Source organism: Microchirus variegatus (assembly GCF_963457635.1).
Source record: "Microchirus variegatus genome assembly, chromosome: 10".
Taxonomy (NCBI): Eukaryota; Metazoa; Chordata; class Actinopteri; order Pleuronectiformes; family Soleidae; genus Microchirus; species Microchirus variegatus.
In genome coordinates this window covers 19,596,706-19,606,298 of record NC_139811.1, presented here as the reverse complement: position 1 = coordinate 19,606,298, position 9,593 = coordinate 19,596,706, and positions in this window count along the sequence as shown.

Below are 9,593 nucleotides of genomic sequence, written 5' to 3'. Positions count from 1 at the left end.
TCAGTAGCGCCTCCTAAGGTTAAACGCTGATGGAGAAAGCCGAAACTAAGTTGGTGCGAGAAACTTTTGTTCTTTTAGGATTTATCATTTTTATCTTCAGCAACGATCACATTTTTAAGGCCCCAATCGGTTTGATGAAATTGGCACGCAAATCTACGGAACCATATTGCATTCACTTGAAAAAAAAAGGAAAACTTGTTTTTCTGAGTAATTAATTTTTGGTTTGTTTTTTTGAATAATTGTTTTCTGTTTTTCTGACTAATATTTGTTTCCTTTTTTCCCTGTCTAATTTTTTTCCTGATTTTCTGAGTAATTCTTTTCCTGTTTTTCTGAGTAATTTTTTTTCTGTTTTTCGTGCAAATTTTTTTCCCACTTTTTTTCAGAGTAATTTTTTTTTCTGAATTATCGAGAACTCCCGCAAAAACCTCCAACCTGCAAGTGACTCCCATAGAGCTATGGTGACTATGGTGATGGGGGGAAATGCTGTGAACAAGTTGTAGGCACAGTGCCGATAAACTACACCCTGCCGGCGGGCCTGAGTTTTATAACAGTGATAACGTAATGGTCAGACAGCGAGTGTTGTAACCATTGATCCCGTCTATGGATCAAGCCCAAAGTTTAATCACTTGTTCCTGGTCTCATTGCGGACATTTCCTGAAAATGTCATCCAAATCCGTCTGTGACTTTTCAAGTTATCTTGCTAACTAACAGACAGACAAACTCCGGCAAAAACATAACCTCCTTGGCGGAGGAAATACATTACTCCGAAAAAAAGACCAAAAAATAAATTACTCCGAAAAACAGAAAAAAAATGACTCCGAATAAAAGGAAAAAATTACTTTGAAAAACAGGAAAACTAAATATTAGTCAGAAAAACAGGAAGAAAAAAAAGAAAACCGAAAATTAATTACTCAGAAAAACAGGACTTTTTTTTTTTCAAGTGACTGCAATATGCTTCCGTACAAATCAGAACTGACTAAATTTAAAATGAAAAAAAAAATGTGTGAAAGTTGCGCACAATGGCTCAGTAGCGCCCCCTACGGTTAAACGCAGATGGAGAAAGTTGCACCAACTTACACATCACTTTCAATGTTTCAAATTCAGGAGGTAAATTACCTCATTCTTTTCCCCCAAAAAATGGCTCCTCTGTTTGTGTTAAGCCATGAGGCATAAACTGTTCTTGGCACAATGCCAAGCATGTTTGAGCTCCTCCTGCCCAAAGTCCCTGAGCAAGGCATTCATTTGCCCACTCTTTGAATTTAAGGCAAACACTCTGCTAAAAATAGGCTTTTATTGTACGGTAGCTTTCTTTCTTCTTCTCTGTGCTGGTGATGACAGTTTTACGGTCAGAGCACAGTGTGGGCGGAGGCAGCACCGGGAAGCGTTGGTGAGTGACAGCAGAGCTCGTCCAATCAGAGGTGAGAGTAAAGCTTTTAATGCTGTCAGTGGCTGCAGGCAGATCTCAGTCTGATCCACCTGTAGCAGCCTGGAGGAGGCACGCGCTCACAGCACCGTTACTTTGTTACAGGACTTCATCATCATCATCATCTTCATCTTCATCTTCTCAGTCTTCAAACATGTTTCTGTCTCTTCTCCTTCTCCTGACATCTGTCGCCCAAGGTGAGTGAAGTTTACTTCGTGATTATTCCAGTGTTTACTTAAAACCGTTCTTATCTGCGTGTTTCTGTCGCGATAACACGCGCTTTTCCAACTGTAGTCAGCACTGATTCAATTAAAATTCCACTTCATCAGCTCCTTTCCCCCCCTTACTAAATAACTAAATAATCCCTGCTCTAAAATAACACTTTTAATTGTAATAGGAACCGTTGAAAGTAAAAGTGAACTCCATTATTATTATTATTATTATTATTATTATTATTATTATTAATAATAATAATCTATTATGACTGTGGAGGAAAATGTCATTTTGTGTAACTTAAAGTACAGTAAATAAAGGACGTTTCAGGTCATGAACACATGTTGAGGTTATTTTTCTTTCACAGTATTCTTTCTTGCAAATAATATTAATATATTATTATTTTATTTTATTTATTTAACTTTTATCTAACACGTGGGAATCAATGGAGGGAGGTTTTCAAAGATGCAGAGCATGAACAATGACTTTTAAAAAAAAACTCCAGGCAAAACACAATCATAAATGCAATTTATATCATTTATATAATTGAATAGAAGACACTGTCCCACATTTGTTTAATGTACAAGTTGATAATAGGCTAAAGTTCTGTTACAGTCCTCATATTCCAAATATCACATAAACGCTCTGCTAAGCAACAGCTCTGACACTAATGTGTTATGAACAGCTAACAGCAGGAGACTGATACTGAGATCAGTCGGTGGTCAGGACTGTTTTATGATTATCAAACAAGAAAAGTGGTATCATGTCATTTTATTAACCCTAACCCATGAGGCTTCTCAATATGTATTTTCTTAAATATATAATATAATATATAAAATATCAGACTTTATCAGTGTTTTTGTTTCTAACAACCTTTTTCCTTTTTTTGTCATTGGTGTTAACACCATCTTCTTTATCAGGACATTTATAGGCATATTCACATAAATAACATGTATAGACGATCAGAGTCGAACTTAAGAACCGATCACATGATATTTATGATGTAAAAAGTTTGTAGACATCCAAACACAAAGGTTTTGTAGCAGTTTTTTCATTTTTTTTTGTAAATCATAAGACACATTTCCGGATTTTACTGATTAATGGTAGCGTCTCTAAGCCCGACTCACTGCTCTGACAGTGTGACTCAAAGTTCTCTGTGGGCCTGGACAGTGGCACCGCTCAAACAATAGCCTGCTCCCTCATGTGCAACACACTCCACACACAGAGATGACCCTGTTTGCATGAGCAGACCCCATTGAGAGCGTGGTGAGTCTGTCTGATGAACTGTACCCACTGTACTTGGCTACAGTCAAATCCATTGGTCACCCTTGGTTTTCTTTTGGATCGTCCTGAGGCAAATCTCTGTATGTTTCCATACGAATGATGAGAATTAGTCACTGTCATGTGTTGGATCCTCACTGGAAGCCTGCAGGCTGTCTGCACATTCCCCCTCCTGTCATGTGTCCCACTTATATAAAAACACAGTAAGAGGGGGGAAACGGGGAGGGAGGCTTCAGTTCGGCGTATGACTGAGTGTGTCTGAAGTGGCCATAAAGAGGTGCAGGTAAAAAAAAAAAGAAAAAAAAAGACCTCCTGAGGGTCCAGATCCTCCTCCCATGAGTTTGGCGCCACATCTTCTTGTGCCTCCCACGGATAATCTTCAAAAGAGAAAGGAGCAGAATACTTTTAACAGATTTGCTTCCCTTTGCTACTGCTTTCCCTTTACACCACGTCCAGTTGTCATATCTCCTCCACACGTGTCATGTTTTGCTGGCTAGTCATCATTAGGTCATTACCAGAGAATGTGGGATCTGCTGCGGCCTTGAAAGACGGATGAAGACTTAGAAAGGACTCATGGTGACTCATGTAGGACTGCAACTAAGAATGTTGCTCCATATACACCCAATTTTTTTTTTTTTAGCAATTATTTTGTTATCAGAGGAATACATGGTTAATTGCACTGGAATATCAGTGTTGTTTGTGCTACTTAGTTCCTCCTCTCTATGTTTCCCTGTAATGTTGGTAAATTACTTCCTCATCTGAAGCCCTCCCATCTGCTAGCATTTCACGTTTTTACATGGTCTCCACTCACACTTGTGGCTGTTCTCTTCCCCGGTCTTCTCTCCCTGCTCTGTCGCTTCATCCATTTGGATTAGACATGCTAAAGGGGAGTAAATCTCACTCTGTAATTGGAAAGCATATGCTGGCGGAGCTTTAATTGGATATGATATGTGCAGAAGGCCAGCGAGTGAGGTCTTGCTCCAGGGAGCCATCTGTTACATCCGAGTTACTGTATAATAGCTCTGTTTGCTCGGGTACAGGGAAGTCATTTCTGTGTGTCTTCTCCTGTGGAGGACGGCCACTAGACTGGAGAACATCTAATGAAAGTACTACTACTACTGTGTATCCTATGTGTTATAGTACTAGTCTTCCTTGTTTTGTTTTGTCGTAGTACCAGACTGTGCGAACAAATGGAAGTCAATGCAGTGTCTTAAGAGTCTGTCTGTCAGCAGCTGTAGTCCTGAATCATACTCCTGACCAAGATGAAGTTTATGTGATTGTGCAGAATAAGGATAGCAAAGTCCAAACTGGACAGAGAGTTGAGTGTTTAACTTTGCTGAATCACCTTTATTACTCATTAGACATTAATGCTCTTATGTATGTATCACCAGGCGGAAACTAAAACTAAGCTATTTCTGCTCAGTTGTATGCAGCATTGCTGATAAAAAAAATCTAGTACGACCTCAGATATTGCTGATAGCTGAAAGAATATAGAAATATTTGTGACAACATTCACTGTATTCACACTACTGGCTCATCTGATCGCATGAGACACACCATAAAAGCTTCTTCACTGGCCTGTGAGGTTTCCTCGAGCTGTGTCCCTTTAATGTGGTCAGGTCTGGTTTTGAAACTGACCAATCTGTATGTGTGTGTGTGTGTGTGTGTGTGTGTGTGTGTGTTTGTGTAATGTAGGGATGGGCACCTTTAACTACCAGGAGCCCATAAAACATTATGTTAGAAATGTTCACTCTCATTAACCGTCCAGGAGACACAAAAGTGTGACCAGTAATTAACCGCCAGCTGCAGTCCAGCGTGCCACCAACATTCTTTTCTTTGATCATTTGGTTTCAGTGTCATACTGCATGAGTTCAAACACACACACACACACACACACACACACACACACACAAACACACATGCAAACACATGCATCACTATAGGTCAGTCCTCCACATGACTCCTCTGTGTCCTAATGAGATCCTGCCATGTGCCTCTAGCTCTTCCTGACTGTTGGGTCACAACCTGTCAGTGTGTGTGTGCATTATTTAACCTGGTTTGTCCCTCTCACACTAGGCATTTATTTATTTATTTACTATATTTACTGTGATTGCAGATGTTGCCTAATTGGCATCTGTTGTCCATCAGGAAGTGAGAATAGCCCCTAGGGCACAAAACATGTCAGTTTGAATGGCAGTCTTTGGGAAAATGAGCCCATTTCCCAGTTGATTCACAGTATATCATCAATAAACATTATTCTGAGATGTTATTGGTCTCATTCACGAGTTTCAGGTCTTCTTCAATAGCATTCCATGTTCATTTTGTGGATTATTCTCCCATTTAGAGGAACATAGACAATAAAGTATGGCACATGAGTGGACTAAGTGTGATTGACAGCTGGTATCGTCCAATATCGTCCACTGGTTCTATGGCACGACCGGTTGCCACTTATAAATAAAACAAAAATACAAAAGTACACATTTTTTTTTATATGAAATGACAATAACAGCAATAAAAACAGAGAGAAAAACAGCAAAGGCCGTGTTTTGGTTAACAAAGATGGATTAGTTATAATGATATAAAAATCAGGACGCAGAAAGTCAAACAAGAGAGTCCAGTTAATGTTTTAATGTAGGCTGTGTCCGTGTGTGTGTGTGATTGTGAAATATTACAGGAATGTGCTCATAAAGTGGAACATTTTAAGAGCACTGAGAATGGTGGAGACAGTCATTCTTTTTGGGGGGTTATTACCCACTGGACAGAATTCAATTCAATAACATTTTATTTTGTATAGCGCCAAATCACAACATATATTATCTCAAGACACTGTGTATAGTAAGGCAGAAATCTTATTATATTATATATTATACGCAGTAGCATAAATTCTTGAAAATGTTTAGCATGTCATAATAATGATTACAATTCTACTACTGCTAATTATAACGTTAATAGCCTCACAACCGGATCTGGATCCTGCAGATCAGAGACTTGTGTCGTCAGTACAGATGATGGTTTGTTCCTGGGGAATCTGGCAGTGTGGAAAGGAAGTTTTCTGCTGGGGAAACTAATTGTATCAGACAGTCATTCCATGTACAGGAGCTTTACAGCAGTGATATTGTGTTGCTTGAACAGAAAGTGCGGCACTAAGATGAAACACGGTCATCGACTCAATATTCCAGCTTTGTCTCTGTGTGTTTCTGTTCAGGTTAGTGATCTGAAGTGAGGCAAAGCTTTGACAGCTGGAAGCAGGCATCTCCATGGCAACAGAACACTCCCACAATGTACTCATTTGATTTCTATGTCAAGAGAGAATAGGGAAGGCAGAAGTAGGGGTGCATGGTAGCTTTTAAGTGGGTTCATTATGGCAATAGTTTGTCAAACCAAGTAGCAGGTGTTCTTACTTGACTTGGACCAGAGGAGTCGCCCCCACTAGGCAAAGCCGGACCTTCTTATCTATATCCTCCTGAGTGTGTTTTCACGGGCCGACCTTAGACCCACTTGTCACCCAGGCTGACCCAATCATCTCTTTTGTGTCTGCAGGGGATTATCTGGCTGTGAGTTAAATCCTTAGAGACGAGGATTCCCTGTTATATGTGCAACACCGTGTGTTCCTTCGATTATTACACAGTGCCAACTGTATTACAGTAACGATCCGTCTGGTTGTGTTGTTTTATATGGGTTTTATATAGACTGGACGAGTCTCACAGTAATAATGGCACAATCACGGAGGACCAAGAATAAGCTGTCAGTTCTGTCAAAGTGGAAAAACAAACGTTGCTGGTGTGTATTTTAAGAAATGCTGTGGTCGAGTTTAAACACATGTTGTTGCAGCTATTGTTGTAACTTTTTTTTGTCCCAGGCATCATATATACTGAATGAAACAGTCGATTGTGAGCGCTCCATTTGTCGCTGACATTTTTGTGTAATTCCGCGTGTAGAAATAGAGAAGCAGCACTGAACTTTAGATGTGGAAGCAAAAGGCAAACCACAGTGTGTGTTTACAATATGCCCCACGCACGCAAATTGTTTTCTGTTACAGTTGCTCCTTTGTCCATCACTTCTCCAAACAGTAATAAAACTTTGATGTAATGGCACATCAGGACTTTCCACTCATAAACCAATCTAACAGCCATTAATTCCCAGTTAATTTTTTTTCCTTTTAAAGGAGATATCTTGTGAATTGTAGCCTGTTAGCAACGTTAGCAAGGTTGGTTTTAGTTACATTAGCTTTGGACTGAGATTTTGATTTTAAATGAACAGAAATTAATATTCAGAATGAATCGCTGGGTGTTACCTGCTCATGCTAATGAAAACGTACTATGTACATGCTCACAAATACAATGCTAGCAAGTAGCAAGTACAATATTCGCTGTTCACAAGCTAGGTAATTAGCATGCCTAACAAAACCTAACATTTGCTGATTAGCTGTAAAAAAACAAATGTCAGCATGATTGATAGTAAGTAATAATGTACCAAATTTACTGGCAATAGTTCTGCATTTATTGTCTGCATCATCACTTTATTAGTTTGTGTGTTTGATTAGCCAAGACCCAGAGATAGTCTGGTACACTGTGCACTTTTAGTTCAGACAGTAGAAGTGAAGATGAATGATGTTCAGTGTTTTTACTTCTATTGCCACTGGGTCGCTTGTATGTTCTGTGTATTTAAAACACCATTTCTAGAATGTTAAGGGCTTTGTTAAGAATGTTTATTTCACCAGCTGACACCAAAAGCTTAGCTTTCACACCTGAATAATGAACGGCACTATAAACTGAAATGCTACCCAGTTTCGGTGAAGCAATAGGAATGTGAAACTTAGATGAGCTTAGATGTGACCATTTTTGGTACAAAACCCCCCCAAACAAACGCATGCCTGTAAGAGTGTAGTAAAATGCAAAGTATGCAGAGACAAAAATACCTAACCTTCAATATCGTCATATATGGGAACACACAAGTCCAAATAATACTTAATAATATAACTTATAATAGTTATTCAGTAAGATTAGTCCATTGCCCTTCAGACATAAACTAGATGAGCCAGTTGCAAAACGATACATGTAATTTACAGCAATGATCTCATGCTTTGTTGTCTCACATGTCTAACTCATTTACAATCATTGAGAACGTTATCTGAGCCTGAACATTTTTGTCCCCATTTTTTGTCACTTCCTCATTTATAATCATTGCTCAAGTGTGTGATTCTTATGTCATAGCAAGGTGTGTGTACCTATAAAGTCAGTCACACAGTGCGGAGTACATTTTTTCCTCTAAAATGAATTACAAAGTGATTAAGATCTTATGATCGCACAGTCAGTCATTGAATCATGTTCAGGATCTGATATTAGTCTTGGATTTTTCTCCATTTCCTTGAGCACTTGAGATGATTTACTGGGAGAAAGGTTTGTGTAAGGCGTCAATCTATTTGGCTCTAAGCAGTATATGTTCTCTCTCTCTCTGTGGCTGCAGAGAAAGGGACTTTGACTGTAATCAATGCATACATATGAGGAGCCGAGGTAAACAAGCTGGTCCATTATCAAAGACCTCCCACTGTTTGTAGCTGCCCTCTGGTTTTCTCTGTTCCTCTATAAACACAAAGCAAAGAGAGAAGGAGCAGGCGTCAAGGGGCAGCACACTGAACAAATGGGAGGCAAGTCTTTCCTTTAAGATGATCGAATTAAGTAGGACGCACTTGAGACGACACATCTCGTAAACAGCAGTCACTTACGTTAACTCTTATCTGCTGAGTCACAGCTTGAGTCGACTTTTTACGCACTTAAGGCACAGTGTTTATCTTTGACAAAAACGTAAGCCATAAATGTGTCTTGAAAGAATGAACTGAACCATTAGCACTCCTTTAACTTTGTACTATCCTGATGTAATACCAAATAGAATGTCAGTTTACTTTTTATTGTATTTAAATAAAGACTAATAGTAACTATATTGTATTTGATGTTTTATTTTTGACTGAATGTACAGTGCCCTTTTTACAAATTATTTGTAAGTAATAATATTATAGAAATTTCAGATGAAAGTATGTGATCTAAATATAATTTGATTTCTGACAATGTTTAACATTCATGCCTCTATATCCTTGCTAATTACAATGAAAAGCTGTGGAGTGGATCATCTAAATCTGCTTTAATCAATATTTCCATGCAATTAATCAAATATAAACAACTTTATGTAACAGATTTAGCTATAGAATAATCACCTCCAGGTCGCCTTTCACTCTACAGTCTTTTAGCATCCTTTAATCCTTTTCGTGACATTGGGACCTATGAATCTTTTACAGGAGTTCAAATATTTCAGCTTTCAAGAGTAAAATAATTGATCTAAATTTAGCAACTTTGCACGACGTATGTCTATTTGCGTCTTTGTGTTGAATTAGTTTAATTAATTTTATCTTAGGTTTCTTAGTGTTTGATGTCAACAGTGATGAGCTCATCCTTTTTGTACTTTTCTTTTCTGAAGGAATGACAGAACATGTCATCACCAATGAGACATCTACCACAACTGGAACCACTTTAATGGCTGTAACACCGAGCTCAAATTCAAGTGACAACCAGTCAACTGTACCACCATTCACTGTAGAGACGACTTCTACACAAACATTCAGCAGCACCATAACTGACAACAATAACATGACCAACCCAACTCATTCTCCATCGACACCATC